Source organism: Mya arenaria, chromosome 2 (assembly GCF_026914265.1).
Source record: "Mya arenaria isolate MELC-2E11 chromosome 2, ASM2691426v1".
Classification (NCBI taxonomy): Eukaryota; Metazoa; Mollusca; class Bivalvia; order Myida; family Myidae; genus Mya; species Mya arenaria.
The window spans coordinates 4,447,842-4,469,951 of NC_069123.1; the positions used below are offsets into that span (position 1 = coordinate 4,447,842).

At 32.4% G+C, this 22,110-nt stretch overlaps 1 long non-coding RNA gene across 1 annotated transcript in view; it reads left to right on the top strand.

Annotated features, from left to right (window-relative positions):
• Window positions 1–22,110, top strand: part of LOC128243651 (uncharacterized) — a 53,340-nt gene that overhangs the window by 10,788 nt on the left and 20,442 nt on the right. Inside the window, exon 2 of the long non-coding RNA XR_008262875.1 lies at window positions 20,645–20,739. This is a non-coding gene — a long non-coding RNA (uncharacterized LOC128243651). The remainder of the gene's footprint in view (window positions 1–20,644; window positions 20,740–22,110) is intronic.

Genomic DNA, 22,110 nt, shown 5'->3' on the forward strand with positions numbered 1-22,110 from the left:
GATGTAATTGTTTTGCACTTACTGCCGAGATCCATTAAAATATATATTTGAACAGAAGCCCATATAAGGGAAAAATAAGGGAAATACAAGTGACCCTTTTAATATTTGTGTTGCTATCAAACATCGTCATTATGTTCCTATTAATTTGTTAAATGACGTTATATCGAATTAAATGAAAAACCTGCTAAAGAATACATGAATGTAATGAGAGAATGTTAAATTGTGAAATTGAAGAGTGAATATAGCACAAACGAAATTGTGTAAGTTATATTAAGAAACCATGGGGTACAAGGTGTTTATTTTGCCGTTTTGGAGATTATCAGCAATGGCGGAACGAGTCCCATGCAAACGGGTATCGTACACTGATATAACAAAATTACACAATGTGGTGTTCTAACGTTTGTGTCTGAAGTTCATTGTCGTTCGTGCCATTGGCTTGTGCTTGTAAAGAGGTTTATTTTTTAGTATGTTCTACTTCTTGACTTTTCCCTGGAGTTTTCGTTGTATTACTGTACATATAAGGTTCGTCTGGAATCCATAAAAATGTTTGATACGCTTGAAGGAATTATTTATATGCGTCCATAAAAAGTTGCAGACAGATAAAAATGAAACGGCAAGCAATTTTCTCTAGAAGTGATGGACGCATGAAACATAATTACAAGCAGACACTTATGCCGATTATCAGATGATGGAGCTCAAAACATGTCAAATCTAAATAATTGTGAGAATAAATGTTAATCAACCACATTGTTTTTCTTCAGTAAAAGACGGGCGCAACTTATTATGAAAGCCAAAGTTATGAACATTCACTGTCTCTGACAACTCGTAAACTAAGGTTAATTTAAATATCCCGAACATCTTTGAGTTATAGACAAAGCATAAGTTTATGCACGCCGAAGACAATGACGTGAACGATTTCGAAATACACAAATAATTTGTCGAAAAGACAAATGACCTGAATTGATCTCAGATGATACAATTTACAAAATGAATCGCTCGCCTTTTTCATGACAACTGCACATTCTCAGTGTGTCAGTCGTGAGTCTCATTCGAATATAACATTGTAAATTCATGTTTCAACCACTTCAAATTTTACTGAAACTGGTCTTAGGACCGATTAATACCGTATAAATGCACCGACAGGGCGGCATTCTCTTACCTTTATCAACAAAATGTTGATATTTGTTTAATGTGTTTTGTCTTTAGGCTGTGCGTCTTTCCTTGTAAGTTTGACATTAATTCCACCCTTAAAACAGGTTCTTTGTTTACTTCTTTGCTACTTGACTAGCCATCTTTTCCGTCTATATTATTTCTGACAATAGTATTATTTATTTAAGGAATGAATTGCGGGGTTGATGTCATTATCGGGGAATGAACGCAATTAGGTTGGTCAATGTGTGTGGAGTCCGAAGGACTCCACGCGTACTTTGACCAACCCAATTGCGTTCATATCCCCGATAATAACATCAACCCCGCAATTCATTTCTTATATATACACCAATAGTTCATTATTTCATTCAAGAATTGTTAAAAAAATTCTTTATTTCATTTAAGAAAACCTTTCAGTAATCCGTTCTTACCCATTCTGTAAATAGAACGACCCGACTATAACCGGAAACATTTTTTTCAAAGTACGTCACAATAACGCGGGAAAAGATCAACCACTTGAAATCACTTTAAAAGGTAAAATTGAAACACTTCTGGTACCAATATATTTGAAATATAATAAACTAACACTTTTAAAAATGTTGATCTATATTTTACGGGACCTGCAGACGCAATACAACCAATAACAAGATCAATAGCTTTCATATACATATTGTTATGCAATGAATTACGATCCGAACATATCCGAAGATGTTGCGTTCATAGATTGATGAACGCAATTACCGAAAGGCAGTTTATTTAGGGAATGGAAGTTGAGGTGTAAATATAAAGCTTTATAACGTCTACTGCAAGCCAATATATTCAATCTCTCTTGAGAATTGAGGAGTTGTTCGTAAACTTTTCCTAGTTATGTCAACCTTATATTATATTGCTGCTACTTATAGAGATCTGGTTGCACTTAAACCTAACCGAAGCAAAATTGTCGTTCGCCTCTGACAGTTTAATTATTTATGAGGTTGACGAGATTTTTATGAGTTGATTTCGGTATAAAAGATATAATATATTAGAAGAGTCCACCGATGACTGTCCGTCCATCATTTGTTCAATATATGTATTTTGTGCTTTTGATCAATTTCTCTTTTAAGTCTTCGGTGATTTTCATATGCATTCAAGCACCAATTTCAGTCACAACAGTTTAAAATCAGATATGGTCACCAGTTTCGAAAGTGTGTAAAACAAAGTTCTTTCTTTCATTATGTGGTCATCGACTTGAGGGGGTCTGTTAAGTTCGGATTTTTGTTTGGCGATTGCTACCTTATAGGAACACCAACCATAGACTTTGCTTTGTGCAAGTGATCAAAAATACTGTAGAGAGTTTCAGTAATCATTCTTCATCAGGGACATCGGTTACAATTGATTAAAAAATGACACAGTGAGAATGTCGCTTCACCAAGTTTCTAATTACACCCTGATTTCTCCCGAGAATCAAACGGTATTTGAGAACCGATTCATTTAGAAATTTTATCACTCCTTTTTATAAGTGTTCCTTAGTGTCCTCTTTTCCACGAAACACATCTATGAATGTAAATAAAAAGCCGAAATCATTTTGCAAAGAATATACAACGATCTTAAATATCCATGCTGTTTAGCAAAGGAGATTCCGAAAAGATGTATTCTTCCAAAATTCACAGCAAACGTTGCTGTTTTGCAACATTTAATTTCAATCACTTTTGTTTTAATCCTAAAACATTCAATTTTTAAAACGATCAAATTTTTGTCTCATCATTCAGTTTGATGTTATAAGACCATGTGAATCAGGTTTTCCCATAACAAATGTAAAGAGGTTTCAAACGAGTTGCCTGAACCTAATGAATTTAGTAAAACTGTTTTTTAGACTTTACTTGATAACATTTTGGTAACAGGAAAACGCGTATAAAGCTGAAGGCTTTCTCGGCAGTTTATACCAGCTGAAAGCTCCATTTCGTATACTGATTCTTGTTCCTTGTTCCTTTTCAACGTTTCATAGGACTTATCTTTGGAATCATGAATATTTCAAAACAAAAAATACAAAACTTAATAAGCTGTCATGAATATGATATTAATGGTATTAAAGAACCTGTTTAGAATATTTTAAAACGCTCACTAAAGTATTAATTTAATAAGAAAGTCGTCGCGAGCCAGCCCTTCTAAGACATTAAAGTTTTATATAATTCCATCAAACTGTATTAGATTATTATAGTTTTTTAGTTGCAAAACTGCTTTTTAACGGTAAAGCGTGGTACTGGTCTTAAATCTATCCTATTATACATTCCTTTCTTAGACAATTCATCGATTCGCTGGCTCCGTGCATACATCATATTCTTGGACAAAAGATGCACGATATCTTAAAGGTTAGATAGAGTCTTACACTAGACTTTTTATCTTTCGTGCAAAAACAAGAATATCAAAGCGAATTCAAACACTCACGGCTATATGCAATGTGTTTTGCTTCGAAATATGAACCAGGTTTCATAAACATATCTTGTTGTTTTGAGTTATGGTCCAGGCTCGGGATTTTGCAGACTTGCACGACATTAGGCTAGCACAATGAGCAGTTTTTTTCTCTACGAAAGACAGGCAAAAACAGCTAACAAAGCCAGTGAAACTAATTGTATGGATTTAAGAATATTTCATTAATCAATTGGACTAACCGTGTGCTATACTCTAATCAAATGGCGCATTAAAGCAAATTAATAGCATATATAAAATACATCGATAATGACTTATAATGGTTCATTAACTTATATATCCTTGTTATCTATTTAAGGAAGAAATAAACCTATACAGATAACCTATAAACCGACCTTTTATGATTTAGATATGTCTGATTCTGTATAGAGAACATCATAAAATTATCGCAGTAGGTTTTCCATGTAACATTTGCATGGCTTTCTCTTGGTAACAGGTATGAAGGGAATATATAACATTTAACATTAATAAGTTGAATCACAATGTTATTAATCAATGTTTATTCAAATTCGATACATTCTAGCAAATTATACAATTATCCATCGGCCTAAACCATTCTTTGATTTTAGTGAATATCATTATGTGTTTTCAAAATATTTTGACTCCATCTAGTACAAATATTTCAATGGATATTATGTGTCACATTAGTATTTTATGCTGTTGTATTTCAACTTGAAGCTTAAGTCGAATTTCTCCAGGTAACACTCCAAATCCCATCATTTTAATATAAGCCTTCAAAATAAATGTACTGAAAGTCATCAAGTGATTTTACATACCACTTCAAAGTAATATTCCCCGATACCCCCAGATTTATAGCAACTAAACAACAACAAAACACAAACAAAACTAAACAACAACAAAAACAACATAAAACATCAACAAATACGAAAACTCCAAACATAATGAATAGATAAACAAAAAATATCCTAATATGGTACATCTCTAGTTTTTTGTGTTTACCGTGACTTAAGAACGCTGTTGTTGAGCTTTGTTGTTTCTTGTGTTGCTCTTCGTTGAATGAATGGTAATGTATCTACATATCAAGAAATGTCTGGGTATATATCAGCAGTTATTTATTTTACCGCTCATCTGGCGGAAATGTGTCATCATGAAAAAAACAAGTGATTGATGTGTGATATCATGAAAAATAACATTACCGAATGATTGGTATGTTCATGAAAAAACAACAATAAGTGGTTGATATGTATTATCATGAAAAACAAACAATAACAAAGTGTAACACTAACACTCCATCATTTTAAAATAAACTATCAAACAAATGAAATGAAAAGGTGGTCAAAAAACGATTTTATCTCGTAGATATTTTACAGACTGTTTCAAGGCGGTATCTTGAGTACTATTTTTGCCATAAAAACAAACATCTGGTTTTATCTTAAAACAATCATGACTTCAAAATATTTTAACATAAAGAAATAGTAAAACAGCGTTCAGGCAATAATATTTCCGCGAACTTTCTGCTAAACGACATTTTCTCAGAATAAAGTGTTAACCTTACTTACAAAAAACATTTTTAGTGTTTTTCCTATGAGTTTATACTCATTGTTTCCTATTAATAGGAATAATTTCACGTAAAGTAGATGGTTGAATTGATATGATATGTAGATCATAATGACGTAAGACCATTTTGAAGAACAAGGTAAACTACCAGTGGCTTTCGCTATGGAAGGGCATTGAAGCAAAGTTCTTGCTTTTTGTCCTTAACATCTTGCTTCATGACTTGTGCATCTTGCTTTCATACATGTACATCTGGCTTTATTGTTTCCTCCTTGCTGATGTTCTCCTAAATTATAACTTGCATGTGGTAATTACGCTTTTAAATTTGCGTGAAAGGGTTTTATATTAAATTAAACGATTTTCAATTAGACTAGTAGAAGTAAGCAAACACTTCGTAACGAGCCTCGAAGCAGCATTCAAAACATCTTTGTTGTTTGTTTCACCAGAGGCCGCAACCTCGGAAAGTTGTACGGAAATAGACAGACACTATCGACATAATACGACAGACGGAGTACCTCGGCAATATCCAACATATATTTTTTAAGCTGGAATCTCACAGATATACCATTTTTACAACTTCTTTTTGTCTTGGAAAGAACAATTTTTTGCGTTAATATCTACAAACAAATGATATAAGATTGCTGCCAAAAGATCAGATCGTAGATTTCATATTTCCGTTCGAAAATTAATGTTTAAGGTTAGACACGGTTTAAGAAATATGCATAAAACATCAATTTTTGAACTTAATTATTAAAATCTGCGATACGCATTTTTAGCAGTCGTATATAACTGGTTTCCATGGAGTTTCGCAATAATTGGCTCGTTCCAAGACAAAACGATTAAAGGTTGTCAAAACGTTCAATCTGTGAGAGTGCGGCTTTAAGCGAAGCTTGCCGAAAATGACCGAATCGTTACGCTTGCTATACCCTACTAAGAAATTAAGGGAAATTACCGACATTGTAAGCGAAGCGACATCTAGTGTAATAATATCGGACACTCGTAAATATGACGTATTGCATCATGCTTGCTAAAGGAAGCTGGTATGTGGTAATCGGCCTGATGCTTGCTGACATGTATTATTTATGTTGTGTATACGATAAATTTGGTAGTAAAGATAGGAATTTAGCTATTACGAAAGCTAGAAATCAACACGATTAATGCTGCACTCTCACAGATTGAACGTTTTGACAACTTGTTTTATTTTTTGTCTTGGAACGAACCAATTTTTGCGAAAATCAATGGAAACAAGTGATTTAAGACTGCTGACAAAAAAATAAATAGTTGAATTTCATATTAAAGTTAAAAAACCCATGTTTTATGCATTTTTCTTAAACCGTTAGTAACAGTTTTAGCCATAAAACATTAATTTTTAACGGAAATATGCAAATCTGCGCTCTGATCTTTTGTCAGTACTGTAATCATTTATCATTAGTTCGCAGATATTCACGCAAACATTTCCTCTTTCCAAGAGAAAAAAAAAGTTGTAAAAACGGTACTTCTGTGATAGTGCAGCTTTAAATCTAAGATGAAGAAATCAACTTTCACGAAGCCGGCAAAACTGTTGATTCAACAACGAGTTCAGGATGCAAAGAAGTCAGTGGTACATAAAAGGCAACATGGATAAGTAAATAAGCAAGACGTACAAGGCAGAATGCAAGATGACAATTTCGCTTCCATGCTCTTCCATACTAGTAAGTCGATATCGCCTGGTTCTGCACCAGATTGCTCTTTTCTTCTTTGACGAATGAAAATAAATTGCCATGAAAATCATATAATAATTTCAATACGAATACCGTAAATGACTGGGTATTAGACGCACTTTTTTTCCTCAGATTTCGATGCAAAAAAATGCCTGCGTATAATAATACCCAGTAACAATTTTTTGAACTTTTTTTCTGAGGTCAATTTCAAGCCGAGAGTTTGTTTAGATTTATGTAGAAAGGGATGTTACTCGCGTCATATTGATCGAGTATATACGGGTTAAAACGGCAGTTGAAGATCGGGATACGGTATATCGTAAGACGTTTATAATTTCAACAAAAATATTTTTCGATTAAAGTTACCGTAATTCACCTAAGAGTTTGGACACTCTAAATATTTGGACACCCATAATTATTTCCCAAAATAATTTATTTTGCGTACCTAATTTTCGGGCACCCAAAGGACATCAATCATAACTTTCATAGTTACCAAGTTTCACAGACGAAGATTATTGATTTTTATCTTTACAATGCCTGGCTAGATTACCTAACCGTATACACCACTGAGACAATTTAATTAGTTACTACCCATCCTAAACGATTTATTGCCTGTTGAAAAGGAAGTGTGATATATTTATTTGAGGATTAAACAAACAACAAGGGCAATCAAGGGATTAAGAAAACATCGACATGGCATGTTTGTAAAACGATCTGCCAATAAGCTTTTAAACTTGTACCTCACTTATAGACTGTAAGAATCAATAATCGTACAGTTATACATTAATCCTGCATAGCAATGTCCATGCTCTTCACGAGATCCTCGTGGGTATAACTGTAAGTTATGTGACGTCACACAGTGTGACAGTGTGACTCTTTGATCTGAAGCCGATAGAATGTGTTTATTCAATTCAGTGCATGTATAAAATGGTGTTTTAATTAACTTCATGAAGGATTTACACTTATAGGCGTAATAAATAAGTTTATGACCATTGATTACTACGGATAAATTAATAAGTGGTAAAAAGCAAACATGAAGAAAAAAGGCAGGTTAAGCAAACATGTAAATAAAATGTAAAAATGATACTTTTCTATGTATTCGGAGAGCGAAAAAAATAATTAATTTATGGTGTCCGAACTCTTGTGAATTACGGTATTCAATATTATTTTGAATAATAAATTGAATTAAACAATAATCAAACTTACATATAAAAAAGCAAAGTTGGGCACTGTCAAAATATTTTTTGCATAAGATAACTTTTCATTCTCGACAGTATGGTTGTATGGTTTTAAAGATAACCATCGCCATTTTCACGAAAAAAAATTTTTTTTGTCACTGTCAACAAACATGGTGGCTGAAAATGCCGGACGATTTTGACATTTTTTCTATGCGTCTTTAACCAAAAACATAGATTAAAAGTTTTTTCTCGGATTTTTCACAGATTTTATTCCCTGCGTCTTATACCCCCTATCGTCTTATACCTAGTCATTTACGGTACAACACAGCAGTAAAAAGTATCAGGCTTCGTGTTTTAATTGTAATAAAATAAAAATACCCCGAAGTCAGACCTTTTTGTATCGGAAATTAATGTTTATTTCCACTCCTGTTATACGGCAAAATGCATCAATAACAGTATTTGTTCGAAATAATTTGAACTGAGCATGCCCCCAGACCGCCTTTAATTTGTACATTAACATAAAAAAGGATCTATCTACGCCCCTGACTGCATTCTAGTATGAAACAGTATGAAATCACGCTTTTCTCTAAATGTCCAAGATTGGGAATTCAGAACTCTGACAGAACTGTTCACTGATTTTAGATATATAGTTTGTATAACAGTGGAAATAAGAGTAATTTTCACTTCGATACAATAGTTTAAACAAGTCGGAGAACCAAATTGCTGAAGTGACAGTTTTAGAATTACTTATGAACATATGATATGACTACTTTTTATTGGATATCCATCGGATGTATTTATTAATAGTTGCCCGTATTGTAATTTAATTTTCATTGTTATGTAGACGAAACGTCTGACGTAAGAAAGAGATCAAAAAGTGAACTATTTTGATTCATTTCTCTCCTTTTTGTCGGGGGAGGGGTTAGGCGGCTTTGAGGGGGATGGGATTCACAATAATGCTCTTATTTAATACCGAAATGATTCTTTCAATTTATGTATAATATTTGTATTCAAAATGTTTTCGTGTAATTGTCATAACATAATTCCGCAAACTTCCCGAATAATCCACGGAATGTGCAAGACAGAGCACATTAATGTTATTTTCCTTGCATTATTAAATTTGATAAATTGTGGAATATTTGATGTAGAAAACGCATTTTGATACACTTCAACATTTTATTTTAGCGACGTTTTTTATTGACGTCAAGACAAGAACCAATTTTAGATCACTGTTGACGTCCATTAGGTCCTCTAAGTTTTACGAAAAAACATTTGCGTTTTTAATTAAAAGTCTTGCATATTTATTCCATTTAATTTACCTTTATGGAAATGACATAATGTATTCTTCATAACCCATGCAATAAAATAAATCAGAAGTGTGACGTTGCTGCGCGTGACTTGTCTTGTGTGAATTTGACTCTCCAGCATGGCTTAATTGAGTGGAAATGTCTATTCGTGCAAGAAAGCAATGTTTGTGACAGACTGAGCACCAGAAGCGCTGGGTGCGTTTCGTTTGATTTTTACAGTGAAACTGGCTTAAAACAAAGATGTACACGTTAATATTAGGTTTTCAAACCTTGTGTTCCATGCAATCCTCTGCGAGAATTTCATTAACAATTATTGAACAGTTCATTAAGTTGGTTCTTTAATAGTGCAAATACGTTTAATGGCAGTTCTAGAACATAAATTAAATAATGTTTCAAGAACATTCAAGATTCTACAACCTTTAGTTCTTACAATTGATCGAGACATCAGTTCTTGAAATATTGCCTTGTCATAAACTTAAAAGATCACATGAAAATCGAACCTGCCTCAAAAAGGTAAATCACCAACTAAACGGTTTGACTCTTAAAATTAAAATTAAACAGTGTAAAAACTACAAAATTATATTCAATTTAGAAGTGTTATGGGAAATACGAATGACAACTTGTTTGTACTCTTTTCTTAACATGATTCTTTCATTTTTTTATGCAATAGACGTAAAAATCGTAATTCTATGCCTTATGATACAACAGTAGCTCTATAATTTGAAAGAGTGCAGATAGTGGTCAAACTGTTTCATAATTGTGTGCCTCTTTAAATAATCATTTACCAACGAAATTTAAGTCTACAAACACCAGGTCTAAATGTTGTAGTCAAATAAATGGCACACCTGATTACTTTGTTTCCAGACACCCTCCACAAATGACCACTTTTGAACAGGACGATTCTACGTGAGACCAAAGGGCTCAAATGTGATCAAACACTAAACATTCTTTAAAATTATAGTAAACAATGATCAGCCATTTGTACCAAAGTCACTTGCAAATATTATTTGATTATTCAGAATAAGCAATTCTTTAATAAGTAATAATGAGTTAAAATCCTGAGACAGAGAAGTCATATTGTTATAAACCAGAACACAGTGCGACAATAAGCAAAACAGTAGTAAATGAAGCCATTTAATAATGTTAATATTTCTAATGAATTGTGATATAAATTGCACTTACCCGTGTTACTTAAATACATTTAATATACGGATAAATATGTTCATCAATCTATACTCATTTATACCAAATGGCAAATTTACTACCAGCGGAGGTAACTCAGATATTCCTATGTGTAGATAGGAAGATAATTGATATCATTTCATAGTATTTAATAATAAAGTAATACATAGAACAACGAGTGTATTTATTGTTGCACGCAATATAATAATTTTAATATATATAATACACTTGTTCCAAGTCAAACCTTATTTGATACTGTAAAATACTTTTTGTTAATACTTGATAATATGTGTATTAATATGTTAAAAAGAAACTTATTTTATAATTCAGTATATAATATGGCGTCCCTTTTAAAATTGATAAAACACCTTCTACCAATTTCAAACTGCATTCTGTTTTTTTTTCTTTCGTAAACATTTCGCTTTTCCTTATTAGAAGCACTTGTTTTTAAAGAGTGATCTAAACTTTTGTTTCATTTCTTATATTTACTATCGTTAACCATTTTTATCTTTTTGTTGGAAAAGTTCGAAATTTTATTTCTATTTATTTATTTACAAAGCAATAAATTGTGACGCAAATTGACAATTTTTAGTCAATAACTAGTTCAAGGTTAATACTCGTTAAACAAGGTCTCAGACTTCATTTTAGAAAAAATGTTCTTGAACTTTTTTATGCGTATAAGGTCTGCTCATGGTATTTGTACATGTGTAATTTTTGAACATATGTGTCTTTAGTTCAGTGTCGATTTAAATCTTGCATTGTGACACTTTAAAAGCTTTAAATTAATGCATGTTTTGGCAACTGGCCTTGTAGGTTTCCTTGTATTATCAAAGACCGGCTCAAGAACTTAAAAGGTTAATTCTAGAACAGTCCAAGAGTTTTAAAATAGTTCTCCAGCTGATGGTCGAATCTTTTCGCAGTGATTATTAAATTAAGGTTGTTATACTTCAGTATAGTTAAACAATGTGTCTCCTCGGACAAAAACTTACATCTGAGGTATTTTAATTGTTATTTTAAAATGTTAAATGCTAATAAAGTATTAAAGAAACAGTTAGAGTAAAGGTTGCCTTATACAGTATATAAAACATCATATACAATTAATATGACATCAACATCTTTCGTGTAAAAGTCGAAGTAGCGATGTAGAAGACATCAATATCGTAAACTTCGTTTGCCTTCCTAGACCTTTCTAAAAGCTGTATAAATGAGACAATTTCCAAACACAGTTATTACATATTTTTCACTGTGTCACACTATGATCAATTAGATATATTATGTTTTGTAACGATAATTCAGAAAAATGAAAGCAAAGTAATAGCTTCATTCTCTTTCATATCAAGACAACAATCATGTTATAACAGAAATACTGTTACGCAATCAATAAGGTGGCCCATGACAATGGTTTACGAAAATAGAGAAGATTCCATTATGATAACCTTCTCAAGGGCTTTGCCTAATCTGCGCAGAAAATCAGGTTGTAAACACTGGACGTTTACCGTGTATATCAGCTTTAAATCGGCATAAACAGTGACTTTATATCTTGATTAACTCACCGTTTGAAGTGGTTAGTTTATCGGGATATTATTAACCGTTAAAGTTTCAATAAATCATCATAAAGCATGCAATAAATGAGTTTTCTGACACGAGACTTGAACTAATTAAAGTTGCAACTATTAGAGGGAAAACATCTTATAGATGTATGTTTTCTTTCCGAGGGTTCTTCCCACCTTACAATTATTATATAATGGTCATATGTTACATGACCTATGACACGTAGTTTATATGTTTATTGTAATGCCTCTGTACGGTTAAAACAAATTGTTATCTAATTTATAAATAATACATTTTTTTCACATCATTTGTAGTGGGTATAAATTATTCCTCCTGGATATCTGATAACATGGTGATAGGTTTGGTATGTTATAAAGCATTTCTTTACTTGAAAAACAACTGAAGACTTAAAAACACGAACAATATGTTTTTCATGGTCTTATTTTTCTTATTATACGTCAACATAAAAAACGAACACTTATTGTAATTTTTACAAATCATTTCTATGAATTTTATCCCTTGAGTATTATAGATTTTAAGATAAAGTCGATTGTATTTTTGCGTGCCTCACATAGCTGCACAACAATAATGATCCTCCTACGTTTCTTGCAAACATACCATTAGGATATTACCTGTCTTAAAATATCAACCTTTCCTCAATTAAACACCATGGAATAACCTTAATGAGTGAAGGGTGTGATTGATAGCATCCTGGAGTGAGATTGTAGTATGAACGTCCACCTAAAGTTGTGAAACAGAATCATAGGAATACAACTAGATGGCTAGAATGAACATATTGTCATCAGGTACAAACCTAGGGACAATTCAACAGCCAGTTCTACATTAATGTTGAAACTATTGGATTCTCAATCGTTGGAAAACAAATAAGTTTAAACTAATAACGTGGTTTCCGTTCATGAATTTAGTAAATTTACCGTGTTCACGCCATGGATAAAACAGCAACCATAAACTGACTCTGATCTAGTTTAAAGAACGATGATGTTTAGCTTTGCAGTTTCTTTTATTGCTCTTTGGCAGATGAATTGTAACGTTTCTACTGTTAAGAAATGTTTGGGTATATATCAGCAGTTTTTAAATTTTATTGCACATCTGGTGGAAATGTGTCATCATGAAAAAACAACAAATATGTGATGTGTGTTACCATGAAAATAATAATATTAACAACATATTGGTATGTATTATCATGAAAAAAACCCAACAATAAGTGGTTGATTTGTATTATCATGAGAAAGAAAATAATTACAAAGTGTAACACTTTAACTCCATCATTTCAAAATATACTGTCATACAAATAAAATGAAATAGTGGTCATAAACGATTTTATCCCTTAGAGATTTTACAGACTGTTTCAAGGCGTCACACGGAGTATTATTATTGACAAATAAAACAAACTAAATCAGGTTGATCAGTTTTATTTTAAAACAATTATGGCTTCAAAATAGTTAAACTTAACAAAACAGTTAAACAGCGTTCAGGCAATAATATTTCCGCGAACTTTCTGCTAAACGATATTTTCTCAGAGTAAAATGTTAACCTTACTTACAAAATACATTTTTAGTGTTTCTCCTATGGTTTTATACTCATTGTTTTCTATTTATAGGAATTAATTTACGTGAAGTAGATGATTGAATTGATATGATATGTAGGTCGTAATGACGTAAGACCATTTTGAAGAACAAAGTAAACTACCAGCGGCTTTCGCTATGGAAGGGCATTGAAGCAAATCTCTTGATTTTTGTCCTTAACATCTTGCTTCATGACTTGTGCATCTTGCTTTAATACATGTGCATCTTGCTTTATCGCATCCACCTTATTTGATGTTCTCTAAAATTAAACGATTTACAATTGAAATAGTACGAGTAAGCAAGCATCTCGTAACAAGCCACGAAGCATCATTCAAATCATCTACGTTTTTTACACCAGAGGGCGCAACGTCGGAAAGGTTTACGGAAATAGACAGAAACTATCGACAATATACGACAGACGGAGTACCTCGGCCATATCCAACATATATCTTGAGCGAAACTTGCCGAAAATGACGGAATCGTTACGCTTGCTATATCCTACTTATATATAGTATTTGAATTATTTCAGGGAAATTACCGACATTGCAAGGGAAACGACATCTAGTGTTATATTATCGGACACTCGTAAATATGACGTATTGCATCATGCTTGCTTAAGAAGACTAGTATATGGTAATCGTCCTGATGCTTGCTGACATTAGTTATTTATGGTGTATCTACGATAACTTAGCTAGTAAAGATAGTAAGCCAGGAAGTAAGGTATTAAGAAAGCTAGAATTTCACACGATTAAATCTGAGATTAAGAAATCAAATTTCACAAAGCTGGCAAAACTGTTGCTTCAATAACGAATTCAGGATGCAAAGAAGTGAGTTGTACAAAAAAGCAAAAAGTAAATAAGCAAGATGTACATGGCAGAATGGAAGATGAAATGTTCGCTTCAATGCTATTTTTTTCTAGCAAGTCGATATCGCCTGGTTATGCGCCTTATTGCTTATTTCTTCTTTGACGAATTAAAACAAATTGCAATGAAAATCATGTTTAACATACTTTTTTAAATACGAATAAAACACAGCCGGAAACAAATCAGGCTTCGTTGTTTAATTGTTTTAAAATAAAAAATACCCCCAAGTCAGACCTTTTTGTATCGAAAATTAATGTTTGTTTCCCCTGCTGTTACACGGCAAAATGCACCAATAACAGTATTTGTTTCAAATAATTTAGACCGAACATGCCCCCAAACCACCTTAAATTTGTACTTTTACATAAAACAGACCTAGGTACGCCCCTGACTACATCCTTGTATGAAACAGTATGAAATCACACTTTTCTCTGAATGTAAAAGATTGGAGATTTAGAATTCTAACAGAATTGTGTAGATTGCCCGCTGATTTCAGATATAATGTTTGTATAGCAGTGGAAATAAGAGTAATTTTCAATCCGATACAATAGTTTCAACCAGTTGGAAAACTCGATTGCTTAAAGTGAAAGTTTTAAAATTACTTATGAACATATGTTATCACTTTTTTATTGGATATACATTGGATGTAAGGATTTATTAATATTTGACCGTATTGTAACTTCATTGTCATAGTTATGTCGACGTAACGTCTGACGTAAGAAAGTGATCAATAAGTGAACTATTTTGATATTTCTGACATTTCTCTCTTTTTTCTCGGGGGAGGGGTTAAACGGCTTTGAGACGGATGGTTTTTCAATAATGCTTTTATTTAATAACGAAATGATTCTTTCTATTTATGTAAAGCATTTTTTATTCAAAATGTTTTCGTGTAATTGTCAAAACATAATTCCGCCTACTTCCCGAATAATTCCCGGATGGGTAAGACATAACACATGAATGTTATTTTCCTTAAATAACTAAATTTGACGTAGAAAACGCATTTTGATACACTTCAACATTTCATTTGAGCGACGTTTTTTATTGACGTCATGACAAGAAGCAATTTCAGATCACTGTTGACGTCGATTAGTTCCTCTAAATTTAACGTTTTAACGAGTATTTTTTGTCACTTTTAAATAAAAGTGTTGCATTTAAATTTCATTTAATTTACTTTTATGGAAATGAAATAAGGTATTCTTCGTAACACATGCAATGAATTAAATCAGAAGTGTCACGTTGCTGCGCGTGACTTGTCTAGCATGACTAGTATTCTCCAGCATGGCTTAATTGAATGGAAATATCTATTTGTGCAAGTAAGCAATCCATGTCAACGACTGAGCACCAGAAGAGCTGGGTGCGTTTCGTTTGATTTTTACAGTGAAACTGGCTTAAAACAAAGATGTACACGATAATACTTGGTTTTCAAACCTTGTGTAACGTGCAATCACCTGCAAGAATTCCATGAACAATAATTGAACAGTTCATTAAGTTCGTTCTTTAATAGTGCAAACACGTTTAATGGCAGTTCTAGAACATAAATTAAATATTTTTCTCAAGAACATGCAAGATCCTACAACTTTAATTCTTACAATTGATCGAGATATCAGTTCTTGAAATATTACCTTGTCATAAACTAAAAAGATCACATGAAAATCGAACCTGCCTCAAAAAGGTAAATCACCAACTAGACGGTTTGACTCTTAAAGTTTAACAGTATATAAAAACATAAGATACAATTAATATGACACATCAACATCTTTATGTAAAAATCGAAGTAGTGATGTAGAAGACATCAAAATCAAAAACTTCGTTTGATTTCCTAGGCCTTTCTAAAAGCAGTATAAATGGGAGAAATTCCAAAACACAGTTATGACATATTTTTCACTGTGTCACACTATGGTCTTTTTATATATTATTTTTTGTAACGATATTTCAGATAAATAAAAGCAAAGTTATAGCTTCTTTCTCTTTCATATGAAGATCACAATCATGTTATAAAAGAAATACTGTTACGCAATCAATAAGGTGCCCCACGACAATTCGGTTTACGAAAATATGGAAGATCCCATTACGATAACCTTCTCAAGGGCTTTGCCTAATCTGCGCAGAAAATCAGGTTGTAAACAACGGACGTTTACCGTGTACATCAGCTTTAAAATGGCATAAATATTGACCTTATAGTTTGATTGGGACATACTTCAACGTTAAAGTTTCAATAAACCACCAAAAAGCATGCAATAAAGTTTTGTGATACAAGACATGAACTAATTAAATTAGAGAGAAAAGCAACGCTTTATAGATGCATTTCTTCCTTCCGAGGGTTCTTTCCTTCTTATAATTATTATATAAATAAATGGTCACATCTCAAATGACCCATGGCACGGGGTTTATACGTATATTGTGCGTTTTGTGGTTATTGCCTTGTGGTTGGATACCCATACACTTGTAAAAACCAAAGCTAGCCCACTTTTCGGCCGACCACTCAAATGCCGTTACCCTAATATCGATCACAAGATGTATGTGTGTTTAGGCAATGAAACACTGACAATTCGTGATCGGACGTTTTGATAAAAAGGATACTATAGATTAAGAAAATAACTCCATTTGAACAAGATCTGCATTTTCATAAACATACCTAAAATATAGCGTCTTTATAAGATTCGATTTAACGTATCATCTGAAATGTTTTGTTTTGCCCATTGTCCTCTCGCCTTGTTTCAGTATACATAAATAACAATATATTTTATACATTATTCTCGACCATATACACGTGGGCTTAGCGATAATGAGTACAACATATCATAAAAATCAAACACAACAAAATCATTGCTAGCAGTAATAACAGTTACACGTTGAGTCTCAATTTGGCTGATACAGCCATTATTTTAATTCACTTAAACTTGATGGACATACCTTCGAAAGATTAAGGTTATTTAAATGTACTGTAGTAGCTTTGATAACATCCTTATGGCCAAGATAGGGTGGCAGCGAACATTTCAAAATACGTTTGCATTAAACATCACTAGATCTTATTGAACAAACAGATTTTTCAGATAACCCAGCTGTTCTCGATCAATTAAACTGGTTTATTTCACCATTCACCTGACCTGTCTACATCCTACAATCTCCTCGTCTTCCCCGTATTATCCTTCTAATTATTTCCATATTATTCATTTTATCTTATTGTGTTATTATTCTATTAAAAATAACAGCCTTGATACCAATATTGGCAGCTTTTCGGAATGACGAAAACGAGACGTAGTATTAGCTTTTAAGCTTTCTTCTCTATTCTGTATATTTATTATGAACAAATTTAAATTGAAATATCCGAATAACTATGTTTGAACCAATCTGGTTTATTGTTGATGCCAAAATAGCATTGAACAAATCCAATAACATTAACATATTAAAACCGTAGGTAACGTGTCTTGGCAATCAAACACATTCCTGCTTTACCTGAAAATACAAAATTACCCTGTACAACTTTTCTTTTCGTATGATTTGTCAATTTATAAGAAAACATTTTGTAATTGTTAAGCCAAGAGATTCAGGTTAAAAAAAGTGTTTACTTGCTGTCATAACGCTCTGAGGGTATTGTGTGTACAATACTGTAAATCATGGTGCACATTGATACCATATTAATTGGTACACTTGAGAGAGTTTTATGTGTAATGAAATAATATGCAAATACTTCACAGGAAAAATAAAATTTTACAAAAGCCTCTGTGTTGACTTTGAAAGTCAGCAAAAAATATAAGTTCATGTCCGATTTCAGCTGAAATGAAGAACAAAAGTATGAAGCACAATAGTGTTTTTTCTTAAACTCATTTATTTAACATATCATCAATCAAAAAGCAATATCACAAGGTAGAAAATATAACAATGTTATCAGGCATCAATGCAGCGTGAGAAGACATAAATGCCCAGAAAATACCTGTTTATCTCTCGATACATCTCAGAGTTTATGAGGTCATTAACATAAGATAAGGTGGGTGAATTGTCGGATAACTGCTTCATACTGTTTATTGTAAGCAGTTCATTTCCATGAAATTGAAATATATAGCAAAAATGCAGCATTTAAGGACTTATTCCCAAGTCTTTATGCCGATGAAAAATTAAGTTTTTTTCTATAGGTTATTTAGTACTATGTGGATTTATAACCGAAGCTCGACTTCTTTGTTAATTATTTGCTTTATATGCGTTTAGCATAGAAAAAACGATTATGTCCATATAAAATCAAAATGTAAATGAGCTAGTTATGGTAATCTACTCATAAAATTGCCAATATAAACTAATTTTATGGAGCATTCTAGGAAGGACCAAATGCCTCCAAAACATGCACATACCATTCAAGATTTGTTCGAGATTTTCCATTAGCACCAAATATCCTCTTACATTGTCTTTAGCGGTTTCTATTGTGAAAAGTGATGTTTTATCATTAACTATATGTTTCGCTTTCCAAACCTTTGTGCAAACATGTGTTCGCAACTTATGTTGCATGAAAACAATTTACAATCAGTCATTGTTCCAAAAACTATTTATATCTTTCAATGAACAATATTCGTCCATAGTGCGATCATATATCATTTAAATCCTTTACCCATCCACCCCACCTCCGAAATAGGCATACGCTTACCGTGCAGAGGTGGTAACCGTATCTATATTTAAGATATATATATGTGTATATAAATATATGATCTTTTTCATTGTAAAAAGTTTGGCGTTGAACGCCGTAACAATTGGGTATTGTTGAATATTTGCCTGTTATGGTTGTCACTGTATTTTTAATTCTACTATATAGTTTTCGGATGTCACTTATCGAATAACTGCACAAATAACTTAGGTTTCAGATACCTCTTTAATATTTTATGAATTGAAAATAATTAAAATTCCACAGGTGATTGCACTTCAACCGTAGGCATTTTCTCAGGGTCCGTTTTCTACAAGCAATTTTGGAAACATGTTTAGAGAAGTGGAAAACATTCTTGAAAATCGTTTTGAAATTTTAATTAAGAATTAAATATAGTTTATTATTCAAGAAATATATTGAAGCAAGTGTAACTTTTTCTTAATAATACGTATGTACAAGTATCTTTCTATAAAAACCTAGGCAATCTCCACGAACTTTCAGGGAACTTTAAAAATACACGTAAGTCAAAATAAGGCTTGTCCTTTGCTGGTCTATAATCAAATGTTGTGCGATCTTATATCGGGACGATTCTGTTGTTAAAACTGCACTCTGACAGATTTACCGTTTTGACAACTTTTTTTATTTCTTTGTCTTGGAATGAGCCAATTTTTTGCGTAAATAACTGCAAACCGTTCAAATATTAATGTTTTATGGCTAACGCGTTACTAAAGGTTTAAACAAAACCCTATAAAACATCAATATTTGAACTTTCATGTGAAAATTTGCGATTTTATTTTCGTCAGCAGTCTTACATTACTGGTATCCATGCTTTTTCGTATAAATTGGCTCGTTCCAAGACAACAAAATAAAAAAATAAATATTAAACGTTCAATCTGTGACAGTGCAGCTGTAGCTTGTCAACTAACATTTGCGTATATGTCTAATTCAATTATGCAACCATTCGCATATCATGTGTAATTCATTGAGTTATGATGTATGCAAACACAAAAAGTTTGTCCGAACCAAAAACTGGAATTGTTCTCTGATCACCATATACAGATGGACGGCGTACATAGAATATCTGTTTTGCATGTTTTAAACATATTATGTGAATCCATGCGTAATTTGAAACGAAAATCACATTTATAAAATGAAACAGTATTTAAAAAAACTAAATTAACACCAATTCTTCCATTTTGCTACTACTTTTTGTAGGAATAAGTCTAATAAATACTTCGAGGGGTGAAGGAGAAAATGTTGTTGTTGACAGAAAATAAATTAGCATCTGGAATGGTTAGAATTCATACCTCGATTTTCAAACAGACCACTTAGAGAACTCCTGTGAACACATATTTACTTTAGAATAATTTATCAACTCGGAAAATCAGTACCAGAATAAAAAGAGCAATTAAAGGCTTAAAGATCTAAAAATTAATATAGTGTACAACAATATGTCTGTAAGCGCAATGATATAACGAAAAGTAAGCAAAGTACCCTAAATTTAAACCACGATTTTATTTCAGGTAAACATCTGAAACAGATCAAGGTCAAACGAACACCAAACAATATACAATACATAGGACAGCGTTATTTGTAGTGGGAAATTCGGCCAACAAAGGTAAAAATAGCAGAGTAATATTTTGTAAGAATTATTTGGATTACAGTTTGCAGAATGTGCCTATTAGTTATAAAGTATAGCAATGTATAGTTTTGGGAAATAAAGAATGATTAACGCTTAGGCAGTTACTAGAAGCGTTAACATCGTTTCATTTAAAAACTTTCACTGAAAGCCTTTATTTAGCGAAACGATACTGTTCCTACTATATGCTGTGCGTCAATAAATCGCCTTTAAAGAAGTGTTGAAAAAAGAGTGAAAATATGCAAGATGGCGTTGAAACCGTCACTGTTTGTTTGTGCTTACAGAAACAATGACATCAACTTCACATGCTTGCATTGCAATTGCATTTTCCCTTGAGAGGTCTTTAAAATTTAACAATTATTGTCAGGTTTACAACACATTTCGTAGAAATAACATCGAATCTAGGAAAATCAATCACTTATAAAGTGTCAATTGCTGCATTTATGATTCATGATAAATTTAAATGGTGCGTGAACATTCATCTCCTACACCGAAAAATGCGGAATTAGACGGAAAGTCCATTGATATAGTTAACACATGCTGATGTCGCTTAACATCATTGACACCATATCCTTAAAGACAATGCGCATTAAGTTCGGGAAATATTAGGTGCCTTTTTGATATCGTTTAAAGCAGAGATTTGCGTAAGATTGAAAATCCATATCTTTTGCCAAATACGTTCACCATAGGTTTAAACATTTGCCATGAATATCTAAACAGTTACAATCGAAACTATTATTGTTCTTGAACTATGATTTGGATATTTTCTTTTCGCTTTAAGATCAATATCACAGTAACACTAACTATTGACACCATATCCTAATAAACGATGCGCATTACGTTCATGAAAGTATAAAATGCATTTTGATATCGTTAAATGCAAAGCATAGAGCATGCTTGAATTTCCATCTTTCTTTTTGGCAAAACGTACATCATAGGTAAATATTTGCCTTGCGGACCCCAACAGTTAAAATGACAAACTGGTGATTTCTTCGAATAACGTTTGAATATTTTCTTTTAGCTTTTATACTCATAACACATTTACTAGTTCTCGAAGCAAAACAACAAACAGTACCTTTGTGTCTCAAACCTTGACATATCTATTTGCCGAAGACAGAGTAATAAGCTCTCGCGAAAAAATAAACTCTGATTATAAGGCTTGTTATGTCATTTTTGCACTTCTCTCAAAGTACTAGGCAGACCGATATATCATCTCAAATTGTGTGCATTACGTGATTAAGCAATAGAGTAAACATTAATCTAATATTAATGATCCAACAACAGAGGATGTTCAGACGAAATCTGATGCTCAATCAAATATTCATAAGAAACAGTAACAATTGAGTCATA